The following is a 15,778-nucleotide window of genomic DNA, read 5'->3' on the forward strand; positions in this document are numbered from 1 at the left end:
AAGTTGGCTGTGTGTATGGCCAAGAGACCAGCTGTAGCTGGTACTTGTATGAGTGTTTTGCATTAAAATATCTATTATTTATGGAGACACCGAGTGCAGAACATCAATGTCTGCTGTTAGCTATGGTATTGCTGCCCACAAAGGTGCATCTTTGTCCCTTCATTGGGAGAAGCTGAAAGAAGCTTTCAGCCTGGAGAAGAGGAGGCTGAGGGGAGACCTTATTGCTCTCTCCAACTCCCTGAAAGGAGGGTGTAGAGAGGTGGGGGTCGGTCTCTTTTCTCAAGTCACAGGCGACAGGACAAGAGGAAATGGCCTCAAGTTGCCCCAGGGGAGGTTCAGGCTGGGTATTAGGAACAATTTTTTCACTGAAAGGGTTCTCAGCCCTTGGAATGGGCTGCCCAGGGAGGTGGTTGAGGCCCCATCCCTGGAGGTGTTCAAAAGCCGGGTTGATGTAGTGCTGGGAGGTCTGGTTTAGTGATGATGCTCCTTGTTTGTTGTGTGGGTGTCTATTTTTGTCAGTTAGGCTGACGGTTGGACAAGATGATCTTTAAGGTCCCTTCCAACCTAGAAGATTCTGTGATTCTGTGAAGAGGAGAAGATCTGGGGTGGTGGAGCTGTACTTCCCTCCTCAGGATGGCAAATTGTTTCCCTAGTTTCCTGTCTACGTGATCAGATGATGCAGATCTAGTTCATGCAGCATTTTTTTCCTGTAGCCTATTAATTTTTGAGAGGTTTTCTAATATATTTTTTTTCCTAGGTGCTCTTCTTTTTGACTTAACCAGCTTCAATATGAAGGGGGCAGCAAATTCCCTGAATCCAGTGCGTTACCTTGAAGAGCTTTGCTGAATTCCTCCTGATTTTTAGTGGGTTTTTTTGGTTTTTTTTTTGCTTTATGCAACCAGCAAGCTCTTCCATCAGCTGGAAGCCTGCATGGCATTTGCTGCTTGTATCCTTACCCGACCCTGGCACTGGGCAAGCATTCCTCCAGCAGGCTGTCATGTTTCTCCATGCCCCGATCAGCAGACGCTCACACATTCCTTCTTCTGGCCAAACTGCCTTCAGCTTCCTGCCAGTCTCAAATAGCTCCTGCTCCTCCTCTGAGCTTCTGCTGGGACATGTTTTTTCCCCTGATGGTCCCGAAACTCAGGGCTTGCCCCACCAGGTGGTGCTCTGCTGATAGCCATGATGCTAATTGGGATTTTGCAGAATGTCACCTCTTTCATGAGCATTCTGGCTACAGGAAGAATTAGTGTGGACTAATTATCCAGAATTGTGGACTAGCAGCTCCTTACCATGCCTGGGAAGAAGAGCCAAGTTCCATTTCAGTGGCAACCTGGGATTAAGTCCTAACATCTTGATATTCTCTGTAGTGATGATGCTCCTTGTTTGTTGTGTGGGTGTCTATTTTTGTCAGTTGGGTTGACGGTTGGACAAGATGATCTTTAAGGTCCCTTCCAACCTAGAAGATTCTGTGTGATTCTGTATCACACCAAGAAACAACTGTCTTCTTTCTATTTTATTTTTTTTTTCCTCCTTTAACACCACAATCAGTGCTGAGGTGCTGCCCTGCAGGAGGCTTTGCCAACTCATGGGAGTGGGGTTGTCATCACTCTACCAGTATTCCCAGCTTTGGGTGGGCATCATCTCAAAGCCAGCTGTGCCAGTAACGGGGCCATTCTTGTGTTCAATTCTGGATGAAACCACTTCATGTAGAGCCTGTGAGACAGAGAGCAAGAGAGATTACAGTCTTGCAGTCTCTTGTCAGCAAGGTTGAGCTGCTCTGTTGTGGTCAGTTCATTCAGCAAAGAGCTAAAAATTGCTTAAATTATTCAGGGCTGCGTTACCCTTCCACACTCGCTCCCTTTCTGTTTCCAGCATGTTGCAGTTTCCTCTAATCATAGAATCACAGAATGGTTTCTTGTTGTCAGTTCATTTGGCAAAGAGCTAAAACCTTGCTTAAATTATTCAGGGCTGCATTACCCTTCCACACTCACTCCCTTCTCTTTCCAGCATGTTGAAGTTTCCTCTAGTCATACAATCACAGAATGGTTTGGGTTGGAAGGGAGACCTTAAAGATCATCACGTCCCTGGGCAGGGACACCTCCCACCAGCCCAGGTTGCTCCAAGCCCCCAATCCCCATTCCATGGGCAGGGACACCTCCCACCAGCCCAGGTTGCTCCAAGCCCCCTCCAACCTGCCCTTGAACCCCTCCAGGGATGGGGCAGCCACAGCTTCTCTGGGCAACCTGGGCCAGGCTCTCACCACCCTCACACCAAAGAGGTTCTTCCCCACATCTCAGCTCCATCTCCCCTCTTTCAGGGTCAAACCCTTTCCCCTTGTCCTAGGGCTCCCCTCCTTGATCCAGAGTCCCTCCCCATCTCTCCTGGAGCCCCTTGAGGGACTGGAAGGGGCTCCAAGGTCTCCCCGGAGCCTTCTCTTCTCCAGGCTGAACCCCCCAACTCTCTCATCCCCCCCTCCCAGCAGAGGGGCTCCAGCCCTCCCGGCATCTCCATGGCCCTAATGTTGGTGCCCAGTTTGGTGCAATATCCCTTTCCAGTTAAAAGTGGCACAGGAGGGTGGGGAAGCTCAGCAGGTCAGTGCCAGGACCCCTGGCACTAAGGACAAACACTTCTTTTCCTGTGGTTGGGGGTGAGAAAATGGAATTGTGCTCCCAGCAGGGCACAGGCAGCCTTGGTGGGGGTGAACTTGGGTCTAGAAAGTGATGAAAAGGTTGGGAAAAGGGAGAAATCTGATGACAGATGTGTTCTTGTGGTTGCTGGAAACGTATCCAGAGATGTGGATTAAGCACTTGAGCTTTTCAAACTCATTAATAAGAATTAATTTGGGAATCGGTGTGAAACCAGGCAGGACTAACCTGGAAAAGTATTCTGTTAGTGGCTGTCCTGTGCTGGGGAAGGGCTTGCTGGAAAGCCCTTTATAAATACAAATATACTGGAAAAAAAATGGGGATATTCCTTCAAAAGTTTGCCTTTGGGAATACCTGATGTTTTTTCCGTGCCTATAAACTTTCCGCTGACATGTGTGAATTAAAGAAAACATTGAGCATAGATTTAAATACTCCAGGTCAAAGCTGGTGAGAAAATATATTGAATTCTTGGGGAAATGCTGACCCTTCGGAATGTCTTGCTGTCTGAAATGGGGTCAGAAGACAGAATTTCAAGGTGACTCATAATAGAGATTTGCAGGACGCCGTTTTCTTGTTATTTTCATGATTACATGGAAAAAAAATAATAGAATAGAATTGTTTTGATGCATTAAAAGCCTAAATAGAAAAAAAACAAAGGACAGTTTTAAAAACATAAATCCCCCCCTCTAGTTGAAGTGATTGCAGAAGTTTACAGTTGCCTCAGAATAATGTCTAATTGGTTTAGTTAGTTCTTGTTGATAGAAGAACTGTTTTAATTAGCTCCAAGCACGATGCTGCTTCACTGCTGCTCTTCACGCCACAGATGCTCTGAATTTTGGCTTGATTTTGGATTGGTCTGGGCTTTTTTTTTCATGAAGAATTGTTTTTATTATCCGTTTAGTGCTCGGGACGTCAAGGAGTAACTCGTGCTGTGGATCTTAGGATGGTTTTTAAATATGTGCCTTGGTTGGAGCCGCTGCATTTTGGAGCTTTAAGGACATTCGAGGAGCTGGAAAAGGGGTTGCTGGATGCTGAAGGGTTAAGGTGGGTGATACCCGAATAACTGGGGAGATATTGGGCTGCAGACTCTCTAACTTATATGGAGGGGTGTATTTTAAAGATGCTGTGCTGTGAGACCCTGCTCTCCTCCCTGTCTGGAGAGGGCTGAGCCTGGGGAAGCTCTGAATCAAACTGGGGGGGTTTAAAAACCCCTCTCATCCCACCGATGCCATTCCCAATACGTGTTCTCTAGGAACATCCTGAGAAAAGCATTTTTCTTCCAAATCCGCCTCCTTCCCCACAACTCGGGCTGGATTTCTTGTGTCCCCCCCCCTCTCCCACCCCCATTTCTTCTCTCTTTGCAGCCCTTCTGCTCGGATTACAAGACAAGCCCATGATATCACCCTGAGCTGAGGCTGAAGGGGCTGGGTCTGGGGAGGGGTTTGCTTGCCTAAGTCTAGTGAAATTTGCCAGCCAGCAGCAGCTCCTCGCAGCAGTTATTTCTCTGCCTGCAGGATACTTTTTCCAGCGCAGAGGGGGACAGCTCAGCCCAGAAGAAAGAACTTCATGAAGCACGACAAGGCAGAGGTCCCCTGCAGCACAGCCTACCACTAACTCCATCCAAGGTAAACGCCAGCTCGCCCGGGCTACGAGCCACAAAGAGTGGCTTTATTGCTAGAGATGAAGGGGCTGATTAATTAGTTTAAACATTTCTAACCCTCTCCTGCTTCGGGGCTGAGTTCTCTTCTTGCCTTCTCTCTTTGAAGGGATTTTCTTTCTCTCCCATCACTTTTGTTATAACAAAGTATGATGTTTGGACATAACGGGCTGGGGGGAAGGAGGCAGAGGTTTCTTCTAATCCCTGTCCCCTGAGACTTGGATTTGGCAGGAGTGGGATATTCAGTGTCACTTTGCAAATACGTTGTGACCAAGTTAAAGGCTTTCTCCCCCTTCCTTGCTCCCAGGCGCGCAGAGATGAAATAAAAAAAGGCATGTTGCAAACAGTTTACAAGTTCAGGCAATGCATCTTCTGTAATATTAGTAAAATGTGCTCGATTCAGAGCAGAAAGGCTGCAGCACATGCCATCAGCATTGTGTAAACGTTACCAGCTCGACTTCAGACGCAGTTGAAATTCTCTCCTCTCTGAATAACTCTGCTCTTTCAGGGGAAAAGGCTTCACTGCAGATGTTTCCCATTGGCAGAAGGTGGAAAAAAAAAAAAAAAAAGCCACATTATGTCCTTAGTTAAGAAACTTTTCTGCTGTCATTGCTTGGTGTTCCTAGCCCTGTGCAAAGCTGCCCTCAGCCCTGCAGCAACTTTCTTCAGGCTGTTTTATCACACAGCAATTAGTTGTTTTGAGGATGGATCCGGGATCTGCCAGGGATACCCACTTGGGAAAAGTTGCAGCACAGAAACTCGGGATGTTTCCTGCTGGAATGAATTTAGCCCGGGTTGAGTTCTGATTTCTCAGCACGTGCACAAATAACTCTGCTGCCTTTTAGTTTAATTTGTGATGTTTAATTTAAGCAGATGATAGCGTGTGGGGGTGGAAAAAATTTATCTGAAGATCAAGCCGGTTTAGAAGACTGTAGAGAAAGATCCTAGTTTAGCTGTCTGGGAGTGTAATAGGAAAACTATTTAACATCTCTCTAATCAGCTCATAAAGCTGACATTGCAGGGCTTTCAAATTCATACTGAATCGGGCTGAAAAGAATTGCTTTAGGGTTCCTACTTGCCAGTTTCATTTCGTCTGTATTGAACCACCCACAGTGGTGGAATTTCCTTGGTCGGAAGCTAGAGAGCAGTTAGAAAACATAAAATGAAATATTAGGGTGAAGTACTAGCAAAGCATTAAGCATTACAGGGGGAAGCCACATCTTCATCTTCTAGCTCTAGGCAATCCTGCTTCAGCAGGGGAGTTGGACTAGATGATCTCTATGGTCCCTTCCAACTCTAAAATTCAGTGAAATTCAGTGAAAATTCAGTGAGTGCTGGAGGCTTGTTGCTGCAGGAAGGAATTTCCTTAGTTCTAAGGGCAGGATGATGTTGGAAATCACTCCCCCAAATGGGTTACGATATGAAGTTTGATACCTCAGCCAGGTGGTGATGGGGCTCAGGACAGCTCTGAGCCAGTCTGTTCTCCAGTCCCACCCAGCGTGGGGCAGGAGGGGACAGATGAGTCTTTAGAAAAAGCTTCAAGGAAGTTTTAGCAGCTTGGCAAAGCCACCGAGATGGAGGGGGGTGTTGGTGATGGAGTAGAGGACGATGCCTTTGTCTTCAGCAGGGTGAGTTAACAGGGAAGCCATGAATTTGCTGAAAGTGCTATCCTTTTACAAGTTATATGTGCCTAGTAATGTTTTGGGGTATTTTTCAACAGTTTGACTCCCAAGTTCATCGTCTTTACCTTACTCTACCACTGACTTCCCTTCTGTTCTCTCTGTTTCTTATTTTTATTTTAACCTTTTATTCTTCCTCCTCCTGAATTGCTTCACAATATTCTTGGTGCTGTTTAAAACCACAGCGATGCCCTTTCTTAGAGATGGCAGCTCCAGTGGATGGAAGGATTTAGTGGATCCACCAGTCAGTTGGTTTTGCAAAGCACTTTGTGAGATGCTCAGGGAGCACGTGTGTGTCTGTGTGTGTGTGTGTTTGTGAAGTTACACGTCGCTATGAATGTCTGCAAATACACACATTGAGCAGGAAAAGTCCCCCTGAGTGTGGTGTCATCTGTGGTACCTGTTTTAGGGTCTTTATTCATGAACTAATTGTGTTTCATGAAAAAAGAAGTTGAATCCTATAGCTCTTGTTGCCGCTGCTGGTTTTTACTAAGCACACATGGATTTCTTGGCCGTTGTAATCACATCTACTAGAATTTATACTCCTAGGTTCTAAAAAGTCACTTTTTCTGTTTAATTGTCTTGGAAGTGTATTTGGGAATAAGTTCTGTTTCCTATTAAGAGTGCAGCACAAGGTCTGTGGATCAGGCAGCTGGTGCTGGCCAGGAGCCCGAGCGTTGTCATGATTCACATCTCTATTCGTCTTCGTTCTCCGACACCAGGCAAAGGAAAGAGAGAAGGAAAATAAAGAACTTCCCCAAATGAAGCATATTTGAATTGCAGCTGGGCCGTGGAAAGAAGATGCTGCATGTGTCCATCTGACCCCCAGGCAAGCTATTTTTGCCTTTTAGGAATGTGTCACGGGGCTAAAACTGAAGGCAAATGTGAATTGCTGCAGCTGAAGAAGTAGAAGGGAGAAGAGGCCACACAGCCTGGGTTTGGGAGCTGTAAGAAGCGCTCAGTGGAGCCTGGAGTGACCACGGATCTGGGTGGTTTGTCCTGGAAAAGTTGCTGTGTCCAGGCAACTTGGGAAAGCAGCGTAATTCTAAACATTTGGATCTCATAGACCTCATCAGATAATGACACCAAGGGCTTTGGTTGGGCAACTTACAACAAAACAATCTGTGTTTGTGCTAGACTTGTAGCTGTCTTTTAAAAGACAACACAAGCAAAGTACCTTTTCTTCCTTACTCCCCTAATTAGTGTGTGTGTCCATCTGAGCTTCTCTCCTCCTGGCTAGCTTCCATAGCAAGTGATGGCAAATAATATACATCCCTGGGCTACAGACACCTCCTTTTGCTGTCTGTTCAAGGTGCTGTCTGTTGGAGTTCAGCCTCATCAGGAGCAAACCCTCCAAACTCTTCTCTGTTCCAGGTAGGAAGCTTTTTAGGAGAGGGGAGAAAAAAAAAGTGGGTATGTAAATAGGTACAGTTGAATGTGAAGCTGAGGCCAGAAGGTTCTTTAGTAGTTATTAAATAATGTTGTTTCTCTCTTGAGTGAGATCTTGTGGTTGGTAAAGTCGTGGCAAGTCTGTAGTTTTGGATTCTGTGAGTTTTGGAGGCTGTGGGAGGACACGCTGGGACTTTGCTCTCTGCTCCTGCAGCATCCCCACAGACTAGAAGCAGCAAATGCATTTTGTCACTTCCCTGATGTGAACAAGTGTTGAATTTGCTGCTGGTTGCCCTTGGCTGGTTTGCAATAATGTGATATTTGCTTTCTTAAAGTAGCTTTTGGCTCCTGGGTAGCAGGTTTTGGTTCTTGAGCACCAACAGCTCTCTAAAGTGACTTAGGAAAGCCCTGTGCTAATCTGAGAGCTCCAGGAGCCCGAGTGAAAGGGATGACAAATGGCTTTGGTTCTTTTCTCCTCAACTGTGAAGGGAAATGCAGAGGAAATGTGTTCTTTAGAGTGAGCACTAGTGGATAATATCACTGTCCTTCTGGACTTGAAGAGTCTCTGGCTTTGTAACGCATCAAAAAGCTATCCTGGAGTGATCTCTGCCATCCTGCTTGTTCTGGGCCGTGGTCCCAATCCTGTACAACATATTAATGAAAAAAAAAAAACCCCTCTAGTTTTTGGTTTAGTTGTCCCAGCGGCGTTTCGGCTTCCTTCAGTCATTCCACTTCCACCTTCAGCAGGTTCTTTGGATTGCCTTGGCCAGTGACACCGGGGTAGTGACACCAGAAGGGGCTTGGTGGCCCATCAGGTGCAGCATGATGCCATCTTGGCCCTGAGGAGCCCAAAAAGTCCCAGAACACTGTACATAAACAGCACCCTGGGCTGCATCCCCAGCCCCGTGGCCAGCAGGGCCAGGGGGGGGAATCCTGCCCCTCTGCTCCACTCTGGGGAGATCCCCCCAAGTGCTGCTTCCAGCTCTGAGGCCACCAACAGCAGAAGGACATGGAGCTGTTGGAGTGGGACCAGAGGAGGCCCCGGAGATGCTGGGAGGGCTGGAGCCCCTCTGCTGGGAGTGGGGGCTGAGAGAGTTGGGGGGGTTCAGCCTGGAGAAGAGAAGGCTCTGGGGAGACCTTAGAGCTCCTTCCAGTCCCTCAAGGGGCTCCAGGAGGGATGGGGAGGGACTCTTGATGAGGGAGGGGAGCCCCAGAACAAGGGGGAAGGGTTTGACCCTGAAAGAGGGGAGATGGAGCTGAGATTTTGGGAGGAAATTCTTCCCCCTGAAGGTGGTGAGAGCCTGGCCCAGGTTGCCCCGAGAAGCTGTGGCTGCCCTATCCCTGGAGGGGTTCAAGGGCAGGTTGGAGGGGGCTTGGAGCAACCTGGGCTGGTGGGAGGTGTCCCTGCCCAGGGCGGGGGGTGGCACTGGGTGGGCTTGAAGGTCCCTTCCAACCCAAACCATTCTGTGATTCTGTGGTTATAACCAATGGGGGTTTAGTGCCCGCAGCAGGGCTGAGTCTCTTGGAACATCAGGAGAACATTTCTGAGCTCTCACCCAAGTGAGCGGTCGCATTTCTAGTCACTTTAATGGGTCTGGAGAGGAGCCCAGTGTGTCTTGCCCTCGTGTTGGCTGGAGGACGGCTCCAGCCGTGGTGGGAAACCCTGCCCCATGGCCCTGAGGGTGCCCCAGGAATGTGCTTTGGGTGACGGGGCATGGAATTGGAAAGCCAAGGGCGTGCGATTCGGGCGGCACCGTCTCAAGTGGCTGACTCCCAAGTGTTGGGTGCTCCTGGCCCAGCCCCAGACGTGCCAGCAGTGGTCACGGCGCTAATTGCCTCTTCCTCCCCATGGATGCCAAGCCCAACGGAGCGTTGCTGGATCTCCAGGCACAAATGCAACCATTCCAGGCTTTTCCTTTTGTTGTCTGGGTGAGTTAGGGAACAGGAAAGCTGGTGCTTCTGGTTTTGTCGGAGCTGATCTGTTGTTTGGATGATTTGGTGGAATTAAAAAAGGGATTCTTTCTGGTAGGAGCAAGTTTTGGTTTGGGAAGATGAACAGCCTATTGGTGAATTTTCCGGAGAAGTGAAAGCTCAATATTATTTTGAAATTAAACTGTTGCACGTATCCCTTCAGGCCCTTGTTCCATCCGCTCCCTTCAAGACTTAAGACTGGTGTCCTGAAAAGGGCTGAGTCAGCAGCTCGCAGGAGCATGCCTTAAAGCCTTAAATTACACGTTAATGTGGTGATGGAGAATCATCTTACGGCCTGAAGTACAGGATGGGGAGCCAGGAGTCCTGGAGGATTTTCCTGGCTTCTCCACCGACTTGCTTCAATAGGTTTTTAATCTTGTGTCTTGGATTCCTTTGAATGGGGAGACCAAAATATATACTTGAAGGATTACATCATTTATTAATAAGTCTGGAGGCTGTTAAAGGGAGGATGTGAGGGGAGGAAGGAGCTCCACAATAAAGGGAATAGCCAGCACAACCCAAATGTCCCGCAAACCCAAGCCTAGATTTGTTCTAAGGGAGTTCAGCCTGTGCAGCTTTGTTTGAGATTTGGGGGGGGAAATGCATCCAGAGTGGGGTTTCCTTAATATTTTCCTTATTAAATGTTGTTATTGTGGCTTATAACGTGTGGAGTCGGCTCCTATCTGATGCTGCTCTTGAGTCTTGCTGGATTCTCAATGTCCTCACTGAAGAGCAGTGATAGTGTTGATGTGATACAACTGTCTTGGAGATAAGGAGAGAGCTTTCAGGGGGAGCCAGGAAAGAATAAACCCAGGACTCGTGTGGTTGTTGTGCTGTGGGGTGAAGAAACTGGTGTAAAATTGTCTGTGCTGCTTCATCAACCCTCTAGACCAGTCCTGTACTGGTCTGCTTACTGGTTACTGCTTGTCTTTGCCTCCCAGTATAAACTGCCCTGGATGGGAAGTGGTGTAAAATCTTCTATGCTGCTTCATCAGCCCTCTAGACCAATCCTGTACTGGTCTGCTTACTGGTTTTGCCTCCCAGTATAAACTGCCCTGGATGGTATGGGTGGATGTCTCTGCCAGAAGATGCCCAAACCTCTCCGGTGCAATAATTCCCTGTTTTTCCCCCAAACCATGTTCACAGGAGGCAGAAAGCCCTGAGCCCCTTTAGGCTACTGCAGTGCTGAGTGGCTTCCCTGGACGCTACTGGTCACACTGGGCTCCTGAAGTTTCCCCATTGGACCTGGGCTGCTGTTTCTTGTAGAAATACTAAAAATATGTTGAAATTCCGTTGGATTCTGCTTTTCCTGACGCCGTGACTCGGGCTGAATAGTTTCTCTGAAGCACCTCAATAAACAAGAGCTCTGGGGCTGGGAGGTTTTATTCCTGGGGCGATGCAAACACTGGGAAGGCTTTGTCTCTTGAATTTATAACTATTTTGAAGCGGGAGGTAACGTGACCCGAGGGGAGAGCGGGCTGTGGTTGCTGGTACACACTGCAGCGCTGTCTCCCCAAACGTGGGGCATCTCTGCTCTTCTCATCTTCTCAGACCAACGGGATGAGGTTTAACAAGGCCAAGTGCCAGGTCCTGCACTTTGGTCACAACAACCCCCTGCAGCGCTCCAGGCTGGGGGCAGAGTGGCTGGAGCTGCCTGGCAGAAAAGGCCCTGGGGGTGTTGGTGGCCTGTGGGCTGAACAGGAGCCAGCAGTGTGCCCAGGTGGCCAAGAAGGCCACCAGCATCCTGGCCTGTGTCAGGAACAGCGTGGGGAGTAGAGCCCGAGAGGTGATTGTCCCCCTGTACTGGGCACTGGTGAGGCCCCACCTTGAGTACTGTGTCCAGTTTTGGGCCCCCCACCACAAGAGGGACATTGAGGTGCTGGAGCGGGTCCAGAGAAGGGCAACGAAGCTGGTGAGGGGTCTGGAGCACAAGTCTTACGAGGAGAGGCTGAGGGAGCTGGGGGTTGGGGAGAATTCCCCCGGGATTCACTTCCACAGGTGGAATTGGACGAGAAGGGAGATTTCAGAATGTTTTTCCAGCACTTTTCCTTATTACTCCTGGTCCTTGCAGGATCCGGGCAAAGATGAGAGATGATGCTCTATGTCCTGAGCACAAAATGTGTGTGCCCAGAGTTATTTTCCTCAGAGGAGGTTTGGGATCGTGTTCATCCAGGCTTGTTAAAATTTCTTTTTGCTGGTCACACTTACCCCTGCGGAACAGGGGGCTCTTGGACAACCTTTTCCCCCTTTCACCAGGTTTTTTTTTCTCAGTTCTGTGGTAAACGGTGTTTTTCCTTAGTCTTGCCTGACTCTGAAGTCTCTAAACTTTTGAGGAACAAAAGCAACCCCCCCCTGCAGTTGCATTTTGGAGCCTTGGGGCACCTGGCTCAGCCAAGAGTGAAAATAACACCTACTGTATTTACTATAAATTAAATTAGTATCTCCCTGACTAATCTTGGTATCAATTAAAGTAACCTGGAAGTCTGTTGTGACCCCCCCCCCCAGGCTGCTCATGGCCCGTGAGGTCTCCTGGTGTTGTGTCTTTTTGAAAAGCTCTGGCATCTTGCAGGGGTCTGTCTGCTTTATTAATTAACGCTTCAGGGAGTACCGCTCTCAGCTGGTAACGATTACATCCCACCTTGGAATGGTTTTCCCAATCCGTTGTGTCTTTTGGCTCAGGTCCTTCAGTGAAATGACTCAAGAGCTTTGGTTTGAATAGAAAGCAGCCCTGGACACTGGTGTTGCGCAGATTTGAGCTGTTCCTTGGCCTCTGGTCACTAAAGACCCCCATGAACCTGCTCCTTGTTTGCCTTGGCACAAGGGGGATGTGTGAAACACACTGACCTGCTGCTTCCTGGAGAGGCTGAGGGACTTGGGGCTTTTGAGTGTGGAGAAGAGAAGGCTGAGGGGGGATCTGATCAACACCTCTAAATACTGAAAGGGTGGGTGTCAGGAGGATGGGGCTGGTCTTTTTTCAGTGGTGCCCAGGGACAGGACAAGAGGGAACGGGCACAAACTTGAATATAAGAAGTTCCACCTAAAGATGAGGAGGAACTTCTTTGCTGTGAGGGTGGCAGAGCCCTGGCAGAGGCTGCCCAGGGAGGGGGTGGGGTCTCCTTCTCTGGAGAGATTCTAACCGCCCCTGGACACGTTCCTGTGGGACCTGCTCTGGGTGGCCCTGCTCTGGCAGGGGGGTTGGACTAGATGATCTCTGGAGGTCCCTTTCAACCCTATGTGATTCTGTGCTTCCGCGCTGTTTGTCCATCCTTTTCTCCTGGAAAATATCCTTACTGAGTTCACTGTTTGAGTTTTCTGGAGTATCATGAACCAAAACTGTAACCTCGAGGGGAATTTGGCACATTCTGTTAATTCCGCTGACGTGCCTTCTAATCTTGTGAGAGCTAGAGGTCCCTCAAGACTTGACCGTGAGGCTGCTCACCAGGCATTATCTGCCTTTGCTGCCTTAAATATCCTTTGTGTGGCCTCCTGCTGCTCTGTGAGAGCGTCCAGAGGCTTCAGGAGGTCCCAGCGATGTATAAGGCACCATCCTGGTGAAAAGCCTGGAGAAGAGAAGGCTCCAGGGAGACCCGTGAGGCTGCTCACCAGGCATTATCTGCCTTTGCTGCCTTAAATATCCTTTGTGTGGCCTCCTGCTGCTCTGTGAGAGCGTCCAGAGGCTTCAGGAGGTCCCAGCGATATGTCACCATCCCTGAAATGTGTTTAAGAGTCGTTTAGATGTGGTGTTGGGGGATACGGCGTAGGGGGAGAACTTTGTAGAGCAGGGTTGATGGTTGGACTCGATGATCCCAAGGGCTTTTCCAAGCTGAATGATTCTGTGATTCTATAAACAGGGTGCTGTGCGTGAGGGACAGCCATGGGAAGGCTGTGATGAAAACAGAGTGCTGTGTGTGAGGGACAGCCATGGGAAGGCTGTGATGACTCCTTTAGGAACCCAATCTGTATCTTCCAGTTCAGTCAGCGTCCCGCTACCCCTCATCTTAGTTTTTTGGAGGGAGATTATTTGGGTTTTTTTTGGTCCAGCTTAGTTTTTGATGAGTATTCACGGAGGCAGTTCGTGCAGTAGCAAGGAACAACAGCCACATAAAACCCAAGTAGGTCAAAACAGATGTTTAGAGAAGATTAGAGCTGAAAACCAGATTTTTCGGAAGACCACGAGGCTTGAAGTCAGACACCCCCCTTTCGGTATTTTTTTTTACTTATAACTAACACATGTTCTTCTTCTCCCTTACCATCTGACTTAAGGCGGTTACTCCAATCTTTTTATGCTGTTCCTGACAATTGCTCTGCCCGTGTGTTTATCCTCTGGGCTAAAAAACCATCTTGTATCCATGAAAAACATTGTTCAGAGGTTTGTTTTGAAATTAGGCGCTGGTAGGTATTGAATTCAGCTGTGTCTGACTCCAACTGATGTGCCTTGAGTCAGGAGGCTTTTATTTGCACAGAACACACGTATCCTGCCCCCTCCTCTGCCTTTGCTTTGGGAAATCCCCTTTGTTGGCTGCTGGAGGGAAGCAGTTGTGTTTCCTTCCTCTTTTTCTCCCTGATGTGGGGCAGGACTTTATTTTATTCCTCTCTTTCAGCCTCACCTCCCGACCTGCAAGACAAAAAAATGGAGAAATACCTTGTTTGCATAGCAGTATTTCTCTGAATGACTGAAAATTTACAAATCTCAATCTTGTGAGACTAATGTGACAAGTATGTGGCTCCTGGAAACCAAAAGTTTATTTTCCAAGAATTTTTTGCCGTGTGTTCCCCCCCTCCCTGGTTTCGTTAGACCTGTTGTAAAGTCTTCTCTTGCTCTTCCCGTTTCCTTCCCTGATGGTCAATGCTGGACTTGTAACCCGCATGCTTTCTGCTTCATTTGTCTGTTCCTTGGGAAAATGCCTTTCATCCCCAGGTCTCAAAGCACTTCAGTAGGAAGCTCATGATCTCCAGCCCTGTCTAACACAAGGGGAAACTGAGGCACGGCCCTGGAAGTGACTTTTCTGAGGTCACACAGAATCAGAGACTCACAGACTGGTTTGGGTTGGAAGGGACCTTAAAGACCATCTCATTCCAAACCCTTTCCATGGGCAGGGACACCTCCCACCAGCCCAGGTTGCTCCAAGCCCCCTCCAACCTTGGCCTTGAACCCCTCCAGGGATTCAGGAAACTATCAGGAATCCCTACAGGAAACCATCAACCTTCATCCTAGGGCTCCCCTCCCTCATCCAGAGTCCTTCACCAGCTTTCCTGGAGCCCCTTGAGGGACTGGAAGGGGCTCTGAGGTCTTCATGGAGCCTTCTCTTCTCCAGGCTGAACCCCCCCGACTCTCTCATCCTGTCCTGACAGCAGAGGGGCTCCAGCCCTCCCAGCATCTCCGTGGCCCTGAAAGCTGAGATTTAAACTGATGTCTCTTGAATTCCAGGCTAATTGCATGGGAGAGGATACATCTCATTAAGCTGATTGAAAAGCTGGTTAATGTGTTTGGCTGTGTCTTCATACCAGTATGTGATCTTTTGGTCATTTTTTAAGGATAGCTAAGACCTAGAAAAAACACTGGAGAACTTTAGCTTCTTGACATCTGGTTTTGGAGCCAAGTCTTTCCCCTTCTCCCTCCCCTTTGGTGGTTGCCAGGAAATTATGGAGCTCTAAAGGGCTGGAGAGGTTTGGTTTTTTTTCTCCACTACTCTCTGGCATTGCTTCATTTGGAAACTATTCAACCACCGACCCCCACGTGCCCTGTTTGACCGCGCCATGTGCCTGAGAAAAAGGACCAAGATCTAAACTCTGCACAACATCTGGCTGAAATCCCTCTCCCGAGTCAAAAAGTTGCTGGTTCATCCCTTAAACGACCAGCTTATTTAAGGCTGTGGCACTTGTATGACAAATAAGTCCCCAGCCAGGCTTGGCAACCAAAAGCTGGAGCCTGTTAGCCACTGCTCCATGAGACACACGAGGTCAGCCAAGGCCACTTCTGCAAAGTGTCTGGGTGCAGTAACATTTGTTGATCCTCTACAGGTGAAACTGGACGTGCAGTGACAGAAATAAGTCTTCTATCATCATATTGGGAAAACAGCCTTCAATATAAATACCTATAAATACGTTTCATTGCCCGTCTGATTTTCCACGGTGTAAGTGATGGGTTTGGCTTCTTTATTTAAGGAGGTGCAGGAGAAAACTGGTTCAGTTCTGTCCTGGTAGGATTTAATCCAGGTTGGCTGCACCTTGCAAGACCCACTGAATTTACAGAGAAATAGGAAAATCAACTGCTAGCACTTGTGACCTGTAGAATTTTCACAGAATCTTCTAGGTTGGAAGGGACCTTAAAGATCATCTTGTCCAACCGTCAGCCCAACTGACAAAAATAGACACCCCCACACCAAACAAGGAGCATCATCACTAAACCAGACCTCCCAGCACTACATCAACCC

At 48.4% G+C, this 15,778-nt stretch overlaps 1 protein-coding gene across 2 annotated transcripts in view; it reads left to right on the forward strand.

Annotated features, from left to right (window-relative positions):
* Window positions 1-15,778, forward strand: part of LOXL2 (lysyl oxidase like 2) — an 86,573-nt gene that overhangs the window by 8,417 nt on the left and 62,378 nt on the right. For both annotated transcript variants that reach the window (XM_014956090.1, XM_014956915.1), the window contains exons 4-5: window positions 3,550-3,692; window positions 4,163-4,273. The gene's annotated coding sequence lies outside the window, so the exon portion shown is untranslated. The remainder of the gene's footprint in view (window positions 1-3,549; window positions 3,693-4,162; window positions 4,274-15,778) is intronic.

This window comes from Calidris pugnax, unplaced genomic scaffold (genome assembly GCF_001431845.1).
Source record: "Calidris pugnax isolate Ruff unplaced genomic scaffold, ASM143184v1 scaffold6, whole genome shotgun sequence".
NCBI classification, from domain to species: Eukaryota; Metazoa; Chordata; class Aves; order Charadriiformes; family Scolopacidae; genus Calidris; species Calidris pugnax.